The sequence below is a fragment of the Gopherus evgoodei genome, chromosome 7 (assembly GCF_007399415.2).
Source record: "Gopherus evgoodei ecotype Sinaloan lineage chromosome 7, rGopEvg1_v1.p, whole genome shotgun sequence".
Lineage (NCBI taxonomy): Eukaryota > Metazoa > Chordata > Testudines > Testudinidae > Gopherus > Gopherus evgoodei.
The window spans coordinates 121,067,434-121,092,091 of NC_044328.1; the positions used below are offsets into that span (position 1 = coordinate 121,067,434).

Here is a 24,658-nt window from a genome sequence, read left to right on the forward strand (position 1 = left end):
GACAATTCTTTGGAAGAAGTCAAGAGGATCCTGCTCAGTTTAGAAATAAGCCTGAGCCCCAAAATGAGGATCTAAATGTAAGCTTATCAAAATCAAGGGGGAGTGGATGGATCTGCAGGTTTGATATGAGACCCGTTTCTCTTTCCGTTTGGAATGCTTATGTGACCATTAACCTGAAGGCTGCTTGGACCAGTTTTACATTCTTTGTGCACCCTAAATTCTCATTGAGTTTGTTCTTGAGTTCTGTTTCCAGCATGGACTCTCACAAGTTCCTTCCCTTGTGTGCCTTATTTTCTCCAGATGTGAAACGGGGTGCGGATACTTATTGCCTTATAAAGCAACAAGTATCATCTTTGAGATATAGGGGTGAAAAATGCTTTAAAGGGGCTGTATATTAGTAGTAGTAATAATGACCTCTGGGAGAGTGTGGGATGCAAGAAAAATGAAAGATTGAGCCCCCCAGAAAAAACAATTATGTTAATTGTTCCTGGGGACTGGACTGATACTGGGATGGCCCAAGAATCACTGCACACAGTGCTGTATCTGGGTTCACATCAAAGGGGAGTCAAAAGTAAATAGACCATAGGCCCATGAAAAGTGGTGAGTTCCAAACTTGCATGCAGGGAAAGAGGTACAGGCAGGCAAAGCATATGAGTGGGGGCAGTATTGTGATCAGGTAGTATATGAGTGGAGAGGAGACTTCAGAGCATAGGGAGTTTTGGGGGTTGATAAACTATGCATTCTGAGGTTAACTCCTCCGTAGCAGTGCCCGTGTGTCCTGTGCTCTGTGCAGTACCAAGCACTCAAACAAAAAACACCCCCTCCAACATAACAGTACAGTATGGTTCCTACTCCACTCAGAAAAAAATAAGACAATTCAAAATTCTTGACTGGTTGCTAAAGGTTCTTGTTAAGACAAATTTCAGCATTTTCCAGTGTGTGGTAAACTACAAGCATATGCAGAGCACTGAAAAATGCTGTGAATTGGTAATTATGCATTACAGCAGGAGATCAGGTTTAGTTTAGGGTTTCCAAACCCACTGTGATCAAAAAGGTGCCAATGAGAAAGATCGAGTATCAAGTGGCAGTGTATGTGCCAGACTGTCTGAAACCTACCTTGAGTATCTTGTTTGTGGAGGGATTTGTCATTGCGTAATCATGTTCAAAAAAGAATATGGATAGGCTTTTTGACTAGCATGTAGAGTATTACCAGGAAAATTAATACGGATACAAGAGCAATCACAGAAACATTCTCAAAAAAAAAAAAAAAAAGTTTGCAGTGTCTAACTAATCTACCGCTGTGGTATCTTAAATGCTGAACAAAATTATGAGAAAGCAGAACAAGTGAATGGTGTGTCCTCTCTACATTTCCCCAGGATACAGAGCTTTGCAAACGTACATACTCAAAGAGTTGCGCACATACACTACACACACCTTTTTTAGTTTTATTTATTTTCAGGCATCATTTCTAAGGAACAGTTTTATCAAAATGGTGTCTCACACTTCAGTCTAATACAGTAAAGCCTGGATCCAGTCAGATCTTTTCTGGCAAGGAATTCATAGCTGGGTTACCATCACTGAGAGAGGCTCTGCTGCCAGTGATCAGTCATCATTATAATGTGTGTATATCTAAACATGGGTTCATCATCTCTGTGATGTGCAACTGCTTTGCAAGGTTATGGTGAGTGAGGTGGTCTTTAAGGTCCTCATATCCCAGTCCATTAAGGGCTTGTGTAGCTAAGGACCAAGACTTGGAATTCTCTTTGGTAGTGTACATTAGCAAGTGGAGTTTGCAAAACATAGATGTGATATATTCACTTCCACTGTTGCCGCTTGTAAGGTTTATTTTCAGGGGGTAGCCATGTTAGTCTGTATGCACAGAAACAGCAAGGAGTCCTGTGGCACCTTAAAGACTAACAGATTTATTTGGGCATAAGCTTTCTTGGGTAGAAAACCCACTTCTGCATCTGAAGAAGTGGGTTTTTTACCCATAAAAGCTTATGCCCAAATAAATCTGTTAGTCTTTAAGAGGTGGCACCGGACTCCTTGTTGTTTTCATAAGGTTCATTGTTGCACATGTTACCAGCTTCAGCCCTTATATGGAAGGAGGCATCCAATCCTAGATAGAATGATTTACAAATGCTTTAAACTGAGGATAATTAACAAGCAGATTATCAAGACTAGATCCTTGCTTGAGAGCAAAACAACATCCTGCCCTTTCAAAGATGGAAGGCATTCTCCATTATTGTGTCAGGCTCCGTGTCCAGGATGAGTTCTGGATGACTCCAAGGTTTGTCACCACTTTTAAAATATATGCTCTGATGCCCTTGATTATTGGCAAGATTAGGATATAGATAGGTTGCTTATTGTCTTCATCCTTTCCTTCTAACATCATTTGTCTTTCTTGGATTGAGCCCGAGTCACCTTTGTGTCTAAACTCTGCTGATTTCTTCCAAGCAACAAGACCTCTTGGTAATGGTAGAGGTTGCATCAGTGGAGAAGGGATCATCATACAGGTTAATGCCTTCCTTGTATAGGATTCTGTGAGTGGTCTCATGTAGATGTGAAAGAAGACGGGAAAGATCATTGAGTCTTGCGGGACTTCTCATTATTATAGCCTGGTTGCTGAGGAGCAGTGATCATTACAACTCTCTGGGATACATATGACAGAACTGAGTAGCTGCTGTGTAAGTTCTGCCCAGTTTACTTGATCTTTTATGAGTGTCACCAGCATTGTAAGATCAGTGGAGACAAAAGATGCAGAAATATTTTACAATATAAGCACACGGGTTTGTTTCCTGTGCAAGGACAGAAGTCATGTGTCCATCAGGACCATTTCCGTGCCATGTCTTCAATCCAATTGTGAGCGATCCAGGGTATTAGCAAGGTTGAGGCCTGTATGTCTCAGGTTGTTCCTCTGGGTCCAGGTTATCATACTGTGACTGCGGTTCTGCCCTTGGTTTCTCTGCTGAGACTGCTCAGCAGAAGTTGCAGTATTGACTGTGATTTTTCTAAAATGGTCAGTGGTCCACTGGGAACTGCATGGAGTCCACTGAACTGATTTCACATAGGACACTGAAGAGCCATCGGGTACTGAAAAGTTCTGATCGTTATCTGCTTGGACTAGCTTTGAATCAACAACCTGAAAGTGACAGCTTTATATCCCATTACCAATCCCCTGAGCCATCTCGTATAGAAGCATTACTGTAATGAAAATACCAAAAGAGAGCCTGTTCACCTGCCCGGTCTAGCTTTAGGTAGCCAGGTGTTGCCAGTATTGGGAGTTGGGAGGATATGAATCTTTGTAAATGAATGCACAACATTTCTAAGCAGAAGTAGGTTAATGGGTGGATGAGTTAGGCAGGGTTTGTCAGATAGTTACATGGGTAAAAAACTTGAGTTTTATAGATAACACAAGTATAAATTTGAGTTGCATATCTCTTTTAGTTAAGAAGATAAGAAATATAAAACTGGCAAAAGTATTTTCTCACCTTTGCTACTCTAGGGCAAATGTCCAGCTCTGCCTCTGATTTTTCACTGATTAAAATACACATGCAAGTGGTTATACTGGTAATATTGCATGTGCGCTATTTGTGCACGCAAAAGAACATTTGTGAGCACAAATAATTAGTTATTTACCCAGCTGTATGATTGAACAAGTAATGTTTCAGACCCAAAAGTAGCAACTAATTTGAGGCCAGCATTAAATGCTGGATCTGTGTGAAAGGAAAGTAGTATGGAATAATATCTGGTTTTGATAGTCTCTGTATCCTGTATCAGACAGACATAAACTGTTCTTAAACATTGTCATTTGTTTCTTTTAACCTTTTTTTTCCTGATTGACCAAACATATTTACTGTGGCAAGTGCAAAGAAAATTCTGCTGTCCATTTTAGCAAGATATTCCATGTTCTCTCAGTATCCCTCATTACTAATGGCATTGCTTACAGACAGTGATGTGTATACATATAAAATACAATGTTCCTCTTCAAAACACAAGTGTAACCTAACAGAACTGATATTGTTTAGTGATCTGTGCCATAATTTCCATGTTTTGGCATTAAAATGGATTCTCCTCATCTTGTTATATCCCCTTTGATCCACTGCCTCCGGCTGTGTGGTGGCACTAACAACAGAGGATGGGAAAGCTACAGCTTTTCATGGCATCATTAGCTCCAAAGCATTAGAAATATCCCCATGAGAAAAAGCAGCACTTTTGATACACCATGAAAGCAACCTGTTCCTTGCACCTTTGTGTATATCCACTTTGTTGCTAAATGCCATGAAAAATGTTCTATCTCTGGGAGTTGCTCACACATACATTTTTCTTTTTTGAAGGATGTCTCCTTTCCTCACTGGGCTCCTGTAGTGTAGAACGATTAGGATAATCAGCAATGGGAATTCTGTGATAAGAATTTTTACAGGAAGAACACATCTTCCAATCCATTCCAATTGTTTTCCTTTCTCCAGCTTTTACTCTACATCTAGCTCCTCAGATTTAGCACTTCATAGTTTCTCTGTGCAATCAGATGATAGCATGTCAAAAGGAGAATTTGGGTGTGTTCTGGGTGTTTCTTCCTGCTCCCCCCCCCCCAGCACATTCTGTTCAGCATATATGTCATTGGCAATTGGTCATGAGCAGTGAATCAAATGCTTTGGACATTATCTGCCAGCCCTCCCAAGCACTGTCAAAACCGTTCTATTTGATGAGTAAGTTCCTTTTTTTAATGAATAGTATGCAACCAGTGTACCCATCAGAGTGTGCAGAGGTACTGCATAAAAATGAAGATGCACGTGTGTATGTGTCAAATGCTGAAGCCCAGAGTTGTTACAAATATAGTTCTACTACATTCCTTCTTACATTTCACTTTTCTAATCCAATCTAACAGATTTGGAAAAAAAATACTATCGTGTAAGAGACAAGAGCACTGGAGTTTCCTGATTGTTCAAATAATAAACCTTTAGAGGTAGCCAATATGACTCTTTCCTAGTTCCAGGAATTGAACTTGTGGTGCAGATTTATGCAAGGTAAAATAAAGGACAGGCAGAAGCAGAACTTTTAACTGCATTCCCTGCTCCTGCTTCTTTTTGGTCAGCAACAATCACCAGTGCTACCTCTGCTGCCTCAGAGAATCTCGTGTTTCCGTCAGATGTATCTGCTACTCTTAACCTGGCAGGCGTGAGAGTGCCAGCTTTGGAAATACCTTATGGAACATGTCATGAGATCTCAGTCACATCTGGATTGAGGAGTGCACCTCCTAGCTGGATGTCTAACTCAAGAGCGGGAATGGCTAGAGCAAAGGGCCCGTGATCTGGGCCTTCTCATGAGAGTAAGGGGCAGTCTCATAAGTATAGAAACAGCTCCTTTCCTAGATCTAATAAAATAAGACATCCCACCCTGACCCCATCCAGGTCAGGTAAGTCTTTCTCAAGAATGGTCTCCTGTCACAGAACTCTCAGGCCCTGATTCATCCCAACCTCTCCTCCCTTAACCTGAGAGCACGGTTCCTACTTGGTTCTTGAGCATGGAACTAACTGCTCAGATAATATCCAGTCAGTTTTGCTATCTAGCCGGAAACCCAGTGTCTGCAAAACTTACCTTTGGAAGTGGCAACGTTTCCACTCCTGGTGTTCTCGTCACTCTTCTCAAGTATCAAATGTTCCACTCTCCAAGATCCTGTACTGCCTATTGAATTAAAAACACAAGGTCTGTCAACTAACTCAATCAGAATACGTTTGGGTGCAGTCATAGCCTTCCACTCGCCTATAGAGGGCTTCTCAGTGTTTGCCCATCCCACTGTGGCCAGATTCCTCAAGGGCTTACACAACTGTATTTTCCCTGTACGGAAACTGGCTGCCCAGTCAGACCTTAATTTGGTTCTCATTGCCTTGAGAAATCCCCCTTTGAACCAATGGCTACCTGCTCTCTCCTTTACCTTGTCCTCAAGGCTTCATTCCTTGCAGCCATCACTTCAGTTAGATAGATGGGAGAGCTCAGTGCTCTTATGGGAGACCCTCCATTTACTATCTTCTGTAGCAGTATGGTTACCCTGTATCCCTATACATACTTCCTACCGAAGGTCTTTTCGGAATAACACACACATCAAGAGAGCCACCTACCAGTGTTCTACCCAAAGCCTCATGCCTCCGAAGAGGAGACCAGCCTGCATATACTAGACCATCAGAAGGCTCTTGCCTTCTGCCTTGACAGGACTAAGACCTTGCAGGTCTCTCCTAGGCTATCATTTGCTGAGATGATGAAGGAACAACCTATTTCTACTCAAAGATTGTCGTATTGGGTTTTGGGTTGCATTTTAACCTACTATGAAAGACATTTTTGTAACAGAAATCTGCAGGACTGCAAATTGGTCTTCCATCAATACCTTTACCAACCACTATGCTATCTTACTGGCTTCCAGAGATGATGCTCTCTCTGCTGACAGAGTCCTCCAGACCATCTTGGACTTGCCCTCTCAGCACCCACTTGCTTGGTGAGTTACTGCTTGGGAGTCTCCTAGAGTGGAACACCTTTAGGGATGTATACTTCAAGAAGGAGAGGTTACTTTCCTGTTACTTTCCTGAGTTCTTTGAGATGTTTGGTGGGAGAGCACTAGGAGCTGCTTTCCACAAGCATGGGTTCATGCACATTGCTCTGCTATCTCTGGTCAAGAGCTCTTGGGCTCATGTGCATCCTACAGCGGAGCACCTGTAGGGACACATGTAGAAGAACTCAAGTTACTGTACAGGTAAGTCACCTCTCCTTCTGCATGGTTACACTGACTTCAGTAATAGCATCCCTAGAAAAACACATGGTTCACAGCGCTCAATATGAAAGACATATTCTTTCACATGGATGGTCACCCTTCCAACAGAAGAGTCTTCAGATTTGTGGAGACTCTCAAAAATTGTCAATACAGGGTACTCCCATTCAGTCTAGCAACTGCGCTCAGAGTCTTCAGGAGTGTTTTCTGAAGTACAGACAGGGTGGTTCCACTGTCTTCATGTATCTAGGCAACTGGCTTCATACAGGCAAGACATATCCAGAAACCATAGGATCAACCTAATTGCTATGCCATCTCCTAGCATCACTGAGAATCTCTATAAACACAAGAGTCTACTCTGACTCAGACCCAGACTTTAGATTTTGTAGGAGTGACCTTACACTCAGTCAGAGGAGAATTTTTCTTCCTATGGACAGATTCCATGGGCAACCTGATAAATCAGATTATGCACAACCTTCAGATGTAGGCCTGGATTTGCTTTACTGTCTGGGTCACATGGCATCATGTACTTACATAATGCTATTCAGCAGCCTTCACCTCTATTGCTTGCAGGCTTGGTTTTGAACAGTAGATATGCTGAGTAAACACAGCATGAACACTGTAGTGACGATCCCCATCAAGATAAGGCCTTTCTGACTTGGTGCAAAGATCTTAGAAACATAAGACTGGAAGGGACCTTGAGAGGTCATCTAGGCCAGTCCACTGCATTCATGGCAGGACTAAATATTATCTAGACCATCCCTGACAGGTGTTTGTCTAACCTGCTCTTTAAATTCCCCAGTGATGAAGATTCCCGAACCTCCCTGGACAATTTATGCCAGTGCTTAACCACCCTGACAGTTAGGAAGTCGCTCTCCCCTGCTTTCCCTCTTCTTCACCCCCCCCGCCCCCCCCCCAAAAAAACTGGAATGGATGTAAATCTCCTTGAAGTCAAAGTAGTTTGAGATGCATGCTGGACATTATTAGCATTAATCCAGTTATACTACATTCTCATACTGTCAGACAATGTGACAGCTGTATTCTATGTAAACAAACAGGCATGATATCCATTCCCCTGTGTATATGGAACTGGTGTATCAAGAATCTCATCCCTTTATCAGCAGCATACCTCCCAGGAACCCAGAATTTGCTGACGGACATCTTCCACAGTTACTTAAGCACCAACAATGAGTGGGAGTTACACGCCTCTGGGGGGACCCTAGCTGGGACTTGTTCACCTCCCAGACAAACGGGAAATGCAGTACATACTATTTTGGGGGAACTCAAGACTAGTTCTACAGAGATGAGGCTCTCCTACTGTCTTAGACACCATTTTAACTACACCTTTCCTGCTATCCCACTGCATTCTTGAGTATTGTGGAAGATTTGAGTGGACAGAGGATGAGTCATTCTCGTTCTGCCCAAACGTATCAGGCACTTCTGGTTCTCAGAACTCCTGCATATCTCGACTCGACCATCCATCCACATTTATCCCTTCCTGAACATCGGACCCTTCGATTTTTTGAATTAAGATATCCCAGTGTGGAAGCTCTTCACTTCACAGCTAGGTATTTGAGTAGGCATAGGATCTAAAATGTTTCTGTTCTGAAACTCTGCAAGCTGTTTTACTAATAGCAGAAAGGACTCCACCAGAAAATGTTACCTAGCCAAACGTAAATATTTCTCTATCTGGGCTCAGCACCACTGTATGTCTCCCAAGATATTGGGTGTTCCTGATATTTTTGATTACCTTCTCACCCTCAAGATGACACGTCTTTCCCTTAGCTTGATATGAGTTCACCTGGAGACAATCCGTTCATGTCCACCCTTCAATGGATGTCTACTTTGTATTTGCTTATACAGTCACCTCCAGGTTCTTAAAGGGCTTAATTGGAATTGTCCCACCAGTAATACGACCCAACCTCTCAATGGCTCCTTAATTTAGTATTTTAAATGTCTACCAAGCCTCTTTTTGAATCTCTAGTTATCTGTTTGATGCTTCACTTGTGTATGAAGATTGTCTTCCTCATTGCCATCACCTCATCCGGATGGGTTGGAGAACTGGATACCCTGATGGGAGACCTTCCTTACAAAATATTTCATAAAGACAAAGTCTCACTATGACTACATCTAAAATTCACCCCTCAGTAGTTTTGATATTTCTCATAAGCCAGACCCTCCACTCATCTGTGTTCTTCCCAAAGCCCCACACTTTCAGCAAAGAGAAAAGACAACATTCCTTCAGCATGAGATGGGCTTTGGCATTTTACCTACAGAGAACAAAACAGATCAGAAAGTCACCTAGGCTGTTCTTTGCCGTAGTGCAGGGATCAGCAACCCTTGGCCTGCCAGAGTAAGCAGCCTGGCGGGCCAAGGGTTTCCGATCCCTGCTGTAGTGGAACGAGCCAGGTACAAGTTGTTTCCTCCCACAGGGTCTCCAAATGGATCTCTGGCTGTATCCTACTTGTTATGAACTGGCACATCTTCCTCGCTCACTCTACAAGAGCACAAGCAGCCTTGGTAGCATCTCTTCAAGAGGTACCTCTGCTTGACATTTGCATGGCAACAACGTGGAGTTCTGCCTACGCATTCAAGAGACATTACACCTTGGTCAATGCCTCCTCCACTGACACATCCTTTGGGATGGTGGTTTGTGAAGCAGGCATGCCACGTGCCACTTTGCACCCTCCTCCTTTCTGAGTACTGCTGGTCAGTCACCCACAATGGAATACAGATAGGGACTAGAGTTTAAAAAAGAAAGAGAAGTTACTTACTCCTCACCACTGGAGTTCTTTGCGATGTGTGGTCCCTATCTGTCTTCCACTCCGCACTCTTCTTCCCCTCTGCTTCAGACTATCTCTAATTTGTAGTAAGAGGAGAGACTGGAGAGGCATTGCTCTGCACCGCCCTTTATACCGTTGGCACAGAGCATAAGGAGAGCAAGGGTGCAACCATGGACCAATGGACACTGCTTGAAAGAATTCCCCAGTCTCAGAAACTTCCCTCTTTATTTTTCAGTTTATTGCTAAAATGTATGAATTGTCCTTTTTTATTGGTGTGATCATATATGATCTATTTTTACATGTAAACTTTTTAGACCCAGTGGCCCACTGTGGTTAAAGGTTTGTTTTGAGTACATGTCCAGTGTGCTACCTTTTCACAGAAGAAAAATGTTGAATGCATTTTTATGGTGAAGGTGGGGGAGAGATAATTGAATGTATGTGTGATGGTACAATTCCCCACTCTGAACCTTAGCGTCCAAAAGATGGGGTACCAGCATGAATTCCTCTAAGCTCAATTACCAGCTTAGAACCTGTAGCGCTGCCACCAACCAGGAATTCCAGTGCCTGGTACACTCTGGTCCCCACAAAACCTTGCCCGGGGACCCCCAAGACCCAGACCCTCTGGATCTTAACACAAGGAAAGTAAACCCTTTCCCTCACCGTTGCCTCTCCCAGGCTTCCCCTCCCTGGGTTACCCTGGAAGATCACTGTGATTCAAACTCCTTGAATCACAAAACAGAGAGGAAAATTCACCTTCCTCTCTCCTTCTCTTTCCCCCTCCCAGACTCTTCCTGAGAGAAAGTAATTCTGGCACAGAGAGAAATCAGCCTCTCTCTCCCTCTTCCCTCCTTTCTCCCCACCAATTCCCTGGTGAATCCAGACCCAGTCTCCTGGGGTCTCACCAGAATAAAAAAACAATCAAGAAGCTTAAACAAGAAAAGCTTTTAATTAAAGAAAGAAAAACAGTAAAAATTATCTTTGTAAATTTAGAAAAAATGGAATAGGTACAGGGTCTTTCAGCTATAGACACTGGGAATACCCTCCCAGCCTAAGTATACAAGTACAAATTAAAATCTTTTCAGCAAAATACCAATTTGAACTCCTTTCAGCCAAATGCACATTTGAACTCCTTCCAACCAAATACACATTTGCAAATAAAGAAAACAAACATAAGCCTAACTCGCCTTATCTACCTAGTACTCACTAGTCTGAACTTATAAGAGCCTGTGTTGGAGAGATTGGAGAGAAACCTGGTTTCACATCTGATCCCTCTGAGCCCCCAGAGTGAACAACAACCAAAACTAACAGCACAGCACAAAAACTTCCCTCCCTCAAGATTTGAAAGTATCCTGTCCTCTGATTTGTCCTCTGGTCAGGTGACAGCCAGGCTTACTGAACTTGTTAACCCTTTACAGTCAAAGAGATATAAAGTACTTCTGTGCTATTAACTTTTCTTATCTGTTTATGACAGTATGGAAACCCTTACTGACTGAATTATACAACTGACTTGGTATATCTTGTTCTTTCGGTATTGCCACTCTGTTCATCACCTTTTAGTGGTTTAGGCATATGGCATGCGGTACGTCCAGAGAAGTGTCAACAACATGGCATATGTTGTACATACTGATCTGGATATACCACTGAAAATAATGGGCCCAACTTTAAAAGACATCATGCTAAGAATAGAGAATGCAGCGATATGCAAACAGTTAATTCTCCATGAGTTTCATGTTTGAAGTCAAAGTGGGTTGTATTTTAATGACTTTTATTATTTAGTTTGCTATTTTTGTTATTAATGCAAATTAAAAATGTAATCTTGCAGTCATGTTAATGCAGGGAGACACCTGCACCCCAGTGCAGAACCCAACTGACATCAGTAGGTTCCGTATGGACTCCTGGGGCTACCTGTGTGGAGACAATTGCAGGATCAGAACTTGTGTGAGAGAGAGAGGTGGTAGTACTTACACCAGCTTGACGGTTCTGTTGTCCAAATTGTCTTTTTAATCCGTAACAGGGACAACGCAGCATGTGACAGGCTTTCCCCATGCTGTCCCGTCCATTTGCCTCAACCTTAACTTGGGGAGGCCACCTGTAAAAAAGGGTGTTCAGTCATTCAGTCCTTTTTCTGAGTACTGCTAGCAAGTGTGTTGATTGAGGGATGATATTAGTGATGCGGATAATGAATTGAGCCCACCAAAGGCATTTTGTACAGGACGTTAAACGGTCACAGTCAGATTAGCTCACTGCTGACCTGTGTCCCAGTCCTGCAAGAGGACACACTCAGACAGATGGTTGTGACTACATGGAGACCCTTTGGTGGCAATGGAACTCTGTGGGCAAAAAGGTCTGCACCATTTGAATTCATTCTATTGAGAATCAGAGGACCTGGATTCCTAGTGGTAACGTGGAGGTGAAAGGCTCTGTATCCCATTCCCAATTTCTGGAACTATCCAGTTCCCCACTCCTCAATGCACCTTTCATCCCCCAGGAATGCTAATTTTAAAATGAAGAAAATTTGAAATAAATGTTTATTTTAATTGCTGTGCCAGAGAACTTTGCAAGTATGTGTCACCTTTAAAATAAACTATTTGTACTATATTCTGAGTCTCTTTAGCTGTTCTGCTTTTTCTGCTTAGGACTGGCTCTGAAGCTTTAATGTCTGAAGTGCAGGGAAGCAGTGAATGGAGAAAGACATAGCTCCTTTCGAACAAAGAATAAATATTTTTCTGTTATCTGTACGGTCTTTTAGCAGTTCATGATGTTCAAGGGATTGTTCAGCTCACCACAAGGGCAAAACAGAACAATAAAATATTTGATTTTAACTTTATTGAATGCTGAACATTTTGTGCATGTTTATGAGGATTAAACATTAATAGCACATGTTAATAAGTATATGTCTTGAGCTAGCTTCTGAGATCTTTTAGTTAGTGCATGAATTTTCCAATTCATGACAATACTTGTAGCATGCCTAATTATGAAGTCATGTTCTAATCAAACCTTGAATAACTGAAGATTTTCCCCCCATCATTTGCAGTTATGTCAGTGGCAGACACACATCATTCCAGTGCTTATCCTTTCTGGGTTTTGTCCTTAAACATTCATTGCATCTTCTTTTCTGAAATATGTGTTTGTACTGAATTTCAGCATATGTGCGTGTATCTTTTTTTAAATTTTACAACATTGCCACAAATGGCTGAAAAATGGTGACAGCTTCTCAAGTTGTTGCACCTCTTTGTCGTACTTCCAGGTGAAGTACGTGAAAGTGATTATAGGTAATAAATATCTTTTTTTAAAAAACTTATTGCAGAGGCAGTTTTCCCCCCTGTTAATGAGGGTAATTTGACTTGGTTGAAGGATTGCAGTTCTTAAGAATTAATGCAGCAATCCAATTCAAAGATTTAAAGAGATCTAAGATTTTTCACAGGTCGTGTGCTAGTGAATGTGCTCCTATCACATAGCAGCTAATGGACTTGAACAACAGTCTGTCATTTACTGTTACCTCGGTGTATAGCAGCTTTGCCCTTGATAGCAAGTATACTTTCCCAGAGCAGGTTATTTACTACTGTGGTATATTTATAACACTTTTAAGGGAGAGTATCCTATTTCTAACAACCCTTATTACTGTATAAAGTGAGGTTAGCTTTCTAATTTTCTTAATTGTGTGTTTGAATCCTAATATGCTGTAGACTAAGGTATTTTATGCTCTGATAGCTGCCTTCTAATTTTTTCTTCTTTTCAAATATGGCTTTATGTATACATACATATAAAATATTTTATACATTGCACTTTCACTATAAGTACAGACAGGGTTAATTACATAAATACAAAAGTGATATGCCTTGGTCTCCATAAGTTCCCATTATTTTTAGGGATGCATTATTACCTTTTAACAATGTTTAGTTATGGCTTATTTGTAAATGATGTTAGAAATGCTCTAATTTCTTGATCCTATTATGTTCCTGGGTATTAAAAATCCTATTTTAAGGTAATTAGAAGGATTCTCTTCCATTTAAATGTGTGTTCTCCAGACAGTGTCACTCTATACTCCGCACACAAGAACCTTTGTTCCTTAATTAGAAAAAGGACTAGAGCTCATTAATTGTGGATACCAAGTGATGTCTGCTTAAATGGTGAAGCAATAATACAGTTTAAATAATGATTGAGCCTACATTTTTAAAGCTCTTATAATATTTAGAATTGATAGTGATAAATATTCTGAATATGATCCAATTTCCAGTGAATCATATTGAGACTTATCGAAAACTCTCTCTTTAGGAGATTGAACCCCAGTCAGATACAATAAATAAGGGATGAATTGCACTGGTATAGTGTCTGCCATTTTAAAAAGTCAGCATTTATCAACAGTCTCTACACAATGATATCTGAGATACCACAGTTTTCCCCTGTACTTAGCAAAAGGAAATAATTGTGATAACTGTCTAGCAACTGAATGGTTTTGATCTTGGCCTTATGGAGTCAGATTGTGATGAAAAGAGTATTTTAATTGCTTGCTTGCAAACAGGATGTGTTATAAATGTTTTAACAATTCATAAGGGTTTATTTTGGAATATGGCGATGCGTGTATTTTGTCCTTTACATTTTTAACATCTCACTTACTTCCCCTGAGGAAGAAAAAGCAAGAACTTTGAAAGCTAAAATACAACACCGTTTACTGAACGATATGAATCTATATAGTGGCCATAGACCTGGGCACTGTGCATCCCTTCAGCTATGCCACAGTATTGCTTAAATTTCAGACTTCTACAGATTTGGCGTGAGCTCCCACTATTATTAGTAAGGGCAATGCTGAAAGAGAGCAGAAGCTTATGGAAGCTGATCATTTCGTTTTTTGGTTTTTTTCACATCAGGAGCCAAGTACTTGTATTTCTCTTGCTTCATGCCTATAATATTACACTTTCACTCAAATAGGGATCATAGAAATTAGAGATGTAACAGACTGACTAGATCATTTGGTCCTTCACTCTGCCATTGCAGGAGTAGCAGTGTGACATCAAGGCCTTCTGCATCCATGCATTCACAGCAGATGCTGCCATCCTCCTGCGTCTCTGTGGGACAAAACTTGTGCCATGGTTTACTGCACAGGTGAAGCCAGGGACCCTGGAGCTGCCAATTTCTGCGCTTTAATATTTGTATACATTTAAAATTCTGATTTTCGCTAGTATTCTGAGGCGTTTCAAAGGATGAATCAAACAGCATGGGAAAAAATTTGAAAAATATAGATTATTAGGAAGGTGAATACTTCTTTTGAGGAATGACTGGACCATGTTCTGTAGCATCACCCTGGTTTCACTCTCTACCTCCTGCTGTCCTTTTCAGCTCCCCCACTTCAGCACAACCTTTTTCACCTACTCTCCCAACCCATTTCTGTCTTTTTTTTCCCCCTCTTCTCACTTTGAGCAATAAACAAGGATAAAATTGGTCTAATTTTTCTAATGCTCGTGAAAATCCTTATTATCAAAACAGAGTATGTCATAAGTGAAGAATAGGACATCTGACATGCAGAACTATGGGTTTGTCTTCTGTTTAATAGTGTTATGACTCAGAAATGGTGACTTGGGCTGGGGGATGGAATCTTCACTCAAAATGTACTGCTTTCTAGCCTTGTCTGGCTGGAAAATATGATTTTTTTTTTGGTAACTTTCTGTGTTGTACACCTCTCTATGAGAAAGAAAAATAGGTTTTTTACATTTTAAAAAACTCTGTTCTTCAATTGGCTATGCAAAAATCTTATTACAGTATTTTTTCCAAACCTGCACACATAATGTTCAGTCAAGGAGAAAACAGCAAAAAACAGTTGTTGATGGACTTAGCAGAGAACTGGATTAAATAAGCATTAGTCTACTGAAGCTGATTACAGAAATATGAAAATGCTGTATCTTAATGGTACATATTTTCATGTGGCAGCTCAGTTGCCTTTCATTTTGCAGCTAATATGTCTATTCTTATGAGTCATTTACTTCTTTAATTACCTTTTGCAGGCAAGGCACCATGGTATATTAATGTGAATGATTTTTACTGCCAGTTTATCATACAATGCCCCAGAAGTTGAAAGGCATAATTGACTTGGAAGAGCAGCTCATGAAGGAAACAATATTTAGTTGACAGTTTTCCTTGTACTCTCTGTTGACGTTTATGAGTTTACACTATGCTAAAGGAGTAATAAACACAATTTTCTTTCAATAACAGGAAAGAGTAGCTTCTAAAATACATTTGTGGAAAACAGATTTGTTCATTTCTTGAATAATATAAAATAATATATCTCCAGTGCGGAGACGTATCTAAAATTGTCAATTGAATTAAACTTTGGAAGATGCATTTATAACCAGCCTTATAGCATTAGAAGATATTAGGATGCAGATGAATCAAATCAATCTAATGAATATTTAAATTATATACAGATTTGGATAAATCATTTTCAAATCTAAGTGTTGAATTATTTGGTGGCCTTCTCTTCAGTGGGAAAACTTGAAGAGAGCATGCAAATCTGTTTGCATAGGTGGGATAATGCTAGTCTATGAGCTCTTGTTAATGAAAATCCTAATTCGCAGTTTATCTCAGTAACTTTCCTGAAGTTATAAGCTTGAGAAAAGTTGAAAATACAGGATTGCAATCTGTCAAAGTCTGGGTTGTTTCTGGAATTATATTTTTATTGAATTGACCTTGTCAAATAGCAAATTCTGTTTTAATACATCCAAGGGATCATGCAAAGGTATGATTAATCATGTCATCCACTTTAATTAATTTAAAGGGCACACATGCACTCATGGCTAGCTTTAAGCCTCCACATTCCCAGCCTTAGTATGATGATGCAAACTATTCTCTCGTTGGCTTGGAGAGAGTTAAACTTTTCAGGTTTCTGCAATTGTTTGCAGTTCAGCCCCTGCAACATAATGAAAGTTTTCGAGCCATCTGTTGTTAAGCTGGCAGTGAGCAAGGCCAGTATATCCAAACAAAGTGCTGGCCTGCTGTAAACTGAACCTGTCAGTTTAACATAGCTTCGTTGACCTCCTCAATGTGCAGGGCAGCCTGTGGTACCAGGCGCTGGCTGTGTATATAGCTTAGAAGGGAACTGCTTAGGGGGACCATGTTTACTTTTTCCACTTAACGTTCCTCCCACAGGCTTGAACTAGTTTATAGTAAATCTTTAAATTGACACTGTTTTTTTCCTATTCTGAACTTTTTGGGTTACTGGGGGGGGGGGGGGGGGGGGGGGGAAAATTGACCATTGCTGGCGTTTTGAACTTTCCAGAAAAGATTTCAAGAAAGCACGGTGTGTATGCGTGTGATAAATAGGTTCACAAGTATCACAGCTTGCTTTCTGGGCTGCTGTTGTCGTCTTTGTTCTGTATTATTTAAGATCAGTTACTCATTTGCTTCCGAGTTTTGGGACTAGTAGACAAGGTGGAGCATAGTAAACAGTGAGTGCTCCTATATGTATTGTGTTGTCTTAATATGAAACTGATGTTGCAGCCAACAATATCTGGAACTGGCCTCCTTTGCCTTTTTGGGGGGGTTTGTTTTGGTGGGTAACATTTCCACTAGATGGTTTTATAAAATCTAAGACGTGTCTGACTAAAATCCCAGTGAGCAAAGCTGGAAATGGCTGGAACCCTCATGCTTTTCTTTCTTTTGTTTTCTTTCTTATGTAACATGTCAAGCTTGCCTGATTTTTGCATTTTCACCTGTCTCAATGCACTTGTTGTGTCTTTCCTAGTCTCCTTGTTCCTCAAACTTTCTTCCCCTTTTTCTTCTTGAATGAATGTTTATTTTTTGTTTTTTGTCTAGGATACAGTATATGACATTTTACCGTAAATCTTAATCCATGGTAAACAATTTGTGACCATGTTTGAAGGCTTGGCAACAAATCTCACTGGGGCTGAGACAAGAAAATAAGTGTTCCCTATCTCTGATGTTTGCTTTTTGGACTCCACCTACAGCAAATATCTTTGTGCTTTGACCTCTGCCAGAAGTACTTTTTCTACTTTATTTTCTATACTTCTGGTGCACTTCTTGTGTAGTTTTTTGGCCTCTTCAAGTACATTTTAGCTACCCAATTGTTTTTGGAAAGCAGTCTTGTTTTCTGTGACCCAAACGCTGCAGTACTTCCTTCGTCAGTAAGAATTTTACCTGAGTAAAGACCCACATAATTGTGGCTTTGTTGTGTATACCAAACATGCCTCTTGTGCAGATGCTAAAGTACGTCCTATTCTACCATTCTTAAATATATTGCAGCCTGTCAGTAACTTCAAATGGTACATATCACCTGTAGTGGAATCACCTTAGCATTTCACAGAAAGTAAAGAAAGAACAATTAAAAGTCATTAAAAGCGGTTCTTTATTTTAAACATACTAGAGGGTTGGGAATTCCACGGTGAAGGTGTAAGGTATACAGGACCAGTCACCAATCAATGATGGTTGAAGTTACATTCTGTGCCACATGTGTTAGGTGTAAGAAGTATGTCAGTGGTGAAAAACACTCAATTTAAAATTCAAATGAGTGCACTTACTAGGAAATCCCATACAACCCTAATCTGTTTGTAAGGGGACTGACACAAAGTGCTTTTTGTTTTAAGGTAAAAGAAAATGCTTTCAGGATAGGGTTTCTGGTATAAATGTCAGGTGCAATGCAATGTGTGCTCACTAAAGAAGTCGAGTAGATAACCTTGGCATTTAGGACATTGTCTTTTACAAAATGAAATTGTATTTTGTTTTTAAAAAGAAGGACTATATTAAGAGGTCACCTATTAGCTATGTTTTTGCTAGCTGTCTGAAACTCAGCTCTACTGTCTATTAAACTCAAACCACTATGTAAACATTCCTGTGTTGTTCCTGGTCTCTACAATGGCCATGGGGATCAGGTTTCACCTGCCTGCACATCTTCAAGCAATTAGAGCAATTAGCTTGAAGCCATTTCACATTCAAGGTCTGCTGTGACATTCAAGTCCAGAAGAAGTCTGGAGGAAAGGAAAAAAAAACAACAGAATATAGAATGGCCACTTTTCAAAACACATGAATAAATAATCCACTTTTTCTTTTTGTATTTACAGCTACTAAAGGATGCTATTGTATGGGTCCTGAATATGTATGCAAAATTGTTGTTACCAAGAAAGCATCCTAATCATTTAAACTTGATAATGAAGTTTTGCCTATGTGTTGGGATGGGTAAGGGGGAAGAATAGCAACCTGACTTCCAATGGTTATTGGTGTGAAATGATGTTGTCCTGATCATATTTATTGACCTCATTTGCTTGTCGGACAAATTTTTCTTCTTATTTACATGGAGATTTATATTTGATGTTAACATTGTAAAACTGCACTCATTCAGGTAAATGTATCCGTTACAATGACATTCAGCACTGAATTTAGTGATTCTAGCAGTAAGTCTTCAAAGCTGCTATTTTTTAAAAGGTTGGAGCAGATTAGTGGTGACCTTAAAAGATTAAACTAGTTCAGTTTAAAGATAAATAATCAGCCTTTAGCACATTAGATAGCTACATAAGCATGACAGAAGGTGACTTTCTTCCAACAGTTCTAGAATCGAGGAAGCATTTTTACATTTGTAACTTGGTTACACAGGACCAGTGCTTTGCAGAAAGCAAGACGTAAACTGATTTCAACACTTCAAATTGGTTAATGCAGTTTTAAATCCGCAGTTTTCCTGTTGGTTTATTATGCAGAAGAGGGTAATTTTAAAAGCTATGCCCACTGCAAAAGAAGATCTTGCTTTACTGTCCCGGAGGGTGTTCTTAATCAGAAATAACCGCAGGCTAAATTATAATGTGGAATTCTGTTGCCCTTTAACCTACTGCCTGCTCATTCAGTGTTTGCTAACAAACAACTCTCAGTACAAAATTGTTTGAGAATTACTTTTTCGTTATATGTGCTGACTTCAATTAAAATAAGCTTTTGGGGGGTGGGGAATTGAAAATATGTAGATTTTCCTGGGAAAGTTTTAGCAATAGTTTTCTTACAAGTCTTCTCCAGTACTTAACTATACACATGGTGGCACACGTAGTTCAATTTAAATAAAATCATCTTATGACCTAATATTTCTATAGTGGTGGAAAGGAGGAGAGTTTAATGATAGTCGCGTAACTAGCCACTTTGAAGAACTAGAACTCTAAGATATGTGCATCCTAAAAGGGTGGATGTTCCAAAGGACGAGGCTACTCATCTCTTGAATACAGGCAAGTCTCATCTTATGCGGGGGTTCCGTTCTGCGGTTAGCATGTAAAGTGAAAACTGCATATAGTGAAACACTCATTGAGTTGAATGGCTGGTGGAATCACCCACGCTACAGATGCAGTTTTTATATTTTTTTTTCTGTTTTTGCCAACTGCGCCAAGCTGAATTTGCACATGTTAAATGCGCCTAAGATGCGACTTGCCTGTACATGATTTCCACCAGCAAATCTCTAATTCTGCTTGTTACTATATGGGCAAGCATGGATAACTGTTCCATATTATAAACAGTGATATTTTGAGTGGGGAAGTTAAAGGCATGGTGGACTTTTTTATTTTATGTTCAGAAACACTTAATTAAAATGTACAGTTGGCAAATTAATTGGCAAGCTTAAAGTGAGAATTACTGAGTTAGTAAAAGATTCATTGCACGACATCCCGTTTTCCCCCTTAAGTTTACATGCTGGAGGAGAAACATGGTACTTCGAAAGGAGGTAATGCCTCTATAAAGCAGATCTTTCCAATTTTTTTTCCTAGACTAGTCTTCTGTTTCTGTGATCTGCCTTTTGAACTGTTTTTGTGGCTGATCAGTTCCACCTAATATGTCTCTTGATTTCTACTATTGTAATACTCAGACGACATGCTGTTCTCTTCATTTTTATAAGCTTTAGATGCTCCTGCCTGTCATACTCTGGCGGTTTATCTTCAGCGTCTGGATTTGCTTTCAGACTTGCATGTCTATCAAGCTGCTGTTGCTTTGAATGTGAGATCAAAAGAAGATGAATTCCAGTAAAAAATTTCCTTGTATGAAGAAAAGATTGGGGCCTATGTAAACATCCCACTGACAGCTCCCAATGAGTTATTTTAGCAAAGCATTAGCACCCAGAATGACAGACAGTCCAAGACTACATGCTAAATAACAAATCAGTCCCTTCAGCAGCAGCACCTTGCCACAACAGCAATACATTTTCTAAAGGAATCCTGTTCCTCTTTTTTTTTTTTTTTTTTTTTTTTTATTGAATATGGCTGTTCGACTGTTCATCTCTTTTCAAGCTGCCTTACAGTGCCAGCCCTAGTTTACTTTCCTTGACAATATCTGTATCATGTCACCAACATGACAGAAGACAGGACTTTGATAATTGGGGTGAGAGACAGTCAGTGAGTCATCCTGAGTTAAATAGGTAGTTTGTTTTAGTGAGTGAAAGGAAAACGTAAAGAAGAAAAAGCTTCTGCTAGAATATTGAATGCATACTCCTAAGATGTTCGATCCAAAGGCTTTGTGGGGAAGGGTTGTCTTTTGTTGTTTTTGTTTGTTTGTTTGTTTGTTTGTTCTTTTAACCAATCAAGCAGTTTGAAAAATAACTATGAAGTCTGGCCAACCCTAAAAGACAATTTTTGACATAAATGTATACCACTGCAGAAAGTAGGAAAGTCTAGCTGGATTGAAACTATATGTAAATATGAATTTGCCTAGCTGCATAAATGAACTAAATTTTTGCTGCTGTTTGGTCTAGTTCGGGGCATAATTCATTCTCTGTGTTTCTGCATATAGACAGGGTGCTTTTAATAATGCAGAATTAATAGATGATTTTTTTTGTGTGATGTTAAATACAACTTTGAAATTACCTACAAGCTCCTGCTGATCTTTCAACTTTGCAAGTGAAGAATTACTTAAGGAATTCTTGTGGTTTCTTTGTCATTTAATAAAAGCAGACGTTGCTACTGTGGAAGCAAACCTCCCGTTGTTGCCTACAAAGGGCAGTGCTCCAGTGTGTTTTCCCTTCAGTGTGCGCTTCGGCTGCACAGCACTTCCTGTTTATTCAAACATCTTTTTACCATTCTTCAACCCCCGCTTCACAGAAACAGCCAGAACACATCTACAGCAAGAAGACGGAAATCTAAAGACAGACAGTAAGAGCTTACTCTGTTAAACTCTTCATTTTCTCTGTAAGTGTTCAGAGAAAAGGAACACGTAGCTTGGGTCGAACTTTTAACTTGCTATCTTCCTCTGTGGAGGTATTCATGCAGTGTAGGGAAAATTCATAGCCTAGGTTTCTAGAGCAAAATTAGATGATTCAGTTTTACTGCCTTGTTGGCCACCAGTGGGTATTTTTTAAACGTATTTTTAAAGAGAGCTGGCTAGTTCTAACTCCTCTTTTGGTGCACTGCTGCTTTCAAATCTATCTCTAGGGCTTAAGCAGTTGTGTTGTCATTAACCTTCTGGGGGCTGACTTTAGCTTAGAATCTATGTATGCTCATTGTGTTTTGTGTGTTTTCCTACCATTTTCATAAGTAAAAGAAGTCAAGAGAGCAGAAGAGAGACTCAGAGTCTGTGTCTGCAGAAATGTTTCTTTTTGTCTTCCCCAAATTGTTTGCTCTGTCACCGTTGGTGAACCAGGCTTGCTAATATTTGTACCAATTTCATGCTAATAAAGATCAGGCTGCTGAAACAAGCATGGCTATTATCTCATTCATATGACTGTTGGTTAGACTGGTGATATTACAAAAGAAAAGGGAAACCATGCTCACTTTTGGGGATGGTTGTTAACTTCCATATGAGGGGCTTTCTCTCCAGATCTTCAGTGTTAGTGATTAGGGTATCTGTGCATCTCAGCACTTTTTCAAAGATAGCATTGATTCTCTGAGTAATCTGCGTTTATGACATGTATGTTGTTTATCCTGCCTGTTCAACTAAAGTATTCAATATTTCCTTGATATTCTCCCCTCTCCCTTGAAAGTCCACCAAAATAAATAGGTAACTTTTTTATGTGATCATTTATGGCATTTGTATACTGGCTATAAAACGTAAGAGGAAATGGAAAATGCATAGCCTGACCTATGGAGAAAATCCATCCTCACTGGGGCTTTTTCTGCCTCTGTGAGGTCCTAATACACTTTAAAATTTTAAACTGTAAACTCCCATCTTCCTAAAAAAAAGAGTGAGAGAGAAAAATCGCACTGTGTATTCAGCCAAACCACAAGTACAACAAACATATTTTCTAAAATATATTTCTAGGCTGGCTTTTTAATGTTCAGAAGTTGTTCTACTTTGCAGGGGAAAATGGTATTTGCAACTGCCTTAAGGACAATTTGTTTAACAGTAGGAGTAATTGCATGGGGAAAATGGAAAGAGTGACTGAAGTTATTTACTCAGATGTTAGTGTAGGTGTGGGGCAGAAAACTCACTGTGGGAACAGTGGGCTGCTTTTCTTGGTATCTTAGTCTATTTGATGACCATCAAATTTCCCAGCTCGCTGATTTTGTTTTTTCTGGATGGCATGTTTGATTATTTATCAGAAGGGAAAGGGAGTAGCTGAAGCAAATAAACATGTGACCAAGCTGTGTTTTGTTTTCCACTCAGAAGGCCATGCCCTTTAACAGATACACAGAAAATAATAAAGGTATTGTTTTATGATAAAAGGAAATTGTGTGTGTCATTTTTTAGCAGTCACTTAACCCTTCGTGGTCTGTGGCCTCATCCTTCTAAAAGCTCCCAAGGTTTGCACCTGGGAGTTAATCTGCTGGGTTTTTTATGTTTTTGTCAGTAGAATGTTACCACAGATTATTTGTTCCACCATTTGGATTTGGTAGATTTATTACATAGTCATTTCTGCTTCAGCATATCAATAGATTTTTTTTTTCATTATAGTTAGGTGATTGACTAGATCAGAACCACTTGCAGTTTTGTGGAAAGATGGATGTTCACTTTTGAGCAAAAAATGGACAGCACTGTTAGCTGTTCTGGTACTGCTTCATCCACTGTTACAGTGTGGAGTTACAATAGTGCTAAATCCATTTCAGACACTCTCTCTTTAACACAATTCTTATTAATATCATCATGGACAGTACGTGGCTTCTAATGAGAGTTTTAGAGAATGTTGACTCTATCTTCTGTGAAAAACTATGAACTAAATCACTGTCAAGAAATAAAATAGGGGGTTGTCTGATCGGTGAGAAGCAGGTTGCTTGTTTTAAGGTGCTTTTACGGGATTAAAATAAATAAGACTGTGACATACTGGGGTACAATTCAGACCTTTTGAGGGGGGGCTGTCACCCCTGCCCTGCAACCTAGGGTGCCTCACAATGCCTTGCTGAAATAGCTGCCACCTGGGCCACTTACAAACAGCCTTCCAGAATGCAAGTCATACCCTGAGTGTCTGTGTAACTGCAACCTGCCAGTTGCAGCCTGGATCTCACCAGCCTGGGTTATACTGTAGGATGACCCCAACATATCTCCAGTCCTGGCTTTTCCAAAAAAAATGTGTGTCCTGTACTGCCCAGCCCTCTTCTGGACAGTACAAATATTTTAAATTCATTACTCCTTGAAGGGGATTATATACAATTTTAAATCTTAAATAGTTACCCTGACACTTCATTTTAAGCACACTGGATTAGTAAAATAAAGTTTATTAGCTACAAAGAGAGAGCTTTTAAGTGAGTACAAGTAATGAGGCATAAAAGTAAGAAATGGTTACAGGAAAAATAAAGAGAAAACGTTTACTAGTGCCTAACTTAAACTATTAGATTCAAGCAACATGTCTCACCACATGCTTCCAGCAAGATTATTGACCAAACTCTTTAGGTCAGGACTCTTCTCTGCCTCTGCCCCCACCCTATCCCCGAGTTCCGTGGATGTTTTCCTCTGTCATTTATGTGCGATGTCAGAAGCAGACTGGACAGGGGAAAGTGTTTAGGGTGTTTGCCCTGCTTTTTATAGTTTCAGTCCATCTTTTGAAAAACATTTCTGGCTGGGAGCTCAGTTTTTTCCCCACTTGTTTGAGTTTTCTTTGTTTTCCCTTTCTGCTTGATGACTCTGTTTACTGCTTAAATGCAAATTAAGGCAAACATACACTAGTTTGTTCAAGATAGGCCACTTTGACCAGTTTGGTGCTGCATGAGTTTCAAACATCCTA

The 24,658-nt window shown here is 39.9% G+C and overlaps 1 protein-coding gene across 19 annotated transcripts in view; it reads left to right on the top strand.

Moving 5' to 3' along the window:
- The window catches only part of FOXP1 (forkhead box P1), a 507,886-nt gene that overhangs the window by 331,809 nt on the left and 151,419 nt on the right, over positions 1-24,658 (top strand). The window contains exon 1 of one of the 19 annotated variants that reach the window (XM_030568531.1): positions 21,084-21,656. The exons of the other annotated variants lie outside the window; for them this stretch is intronic. The gene's annotated coding sequence lies outside the window, so the exon portion shown is untranslated. Of the gene's footprint in view, positions 1-21,083; positions 21,657-24,658 lie in introns of those variants that run through there. 19 annotated transcript variants of the gene reach the window in all.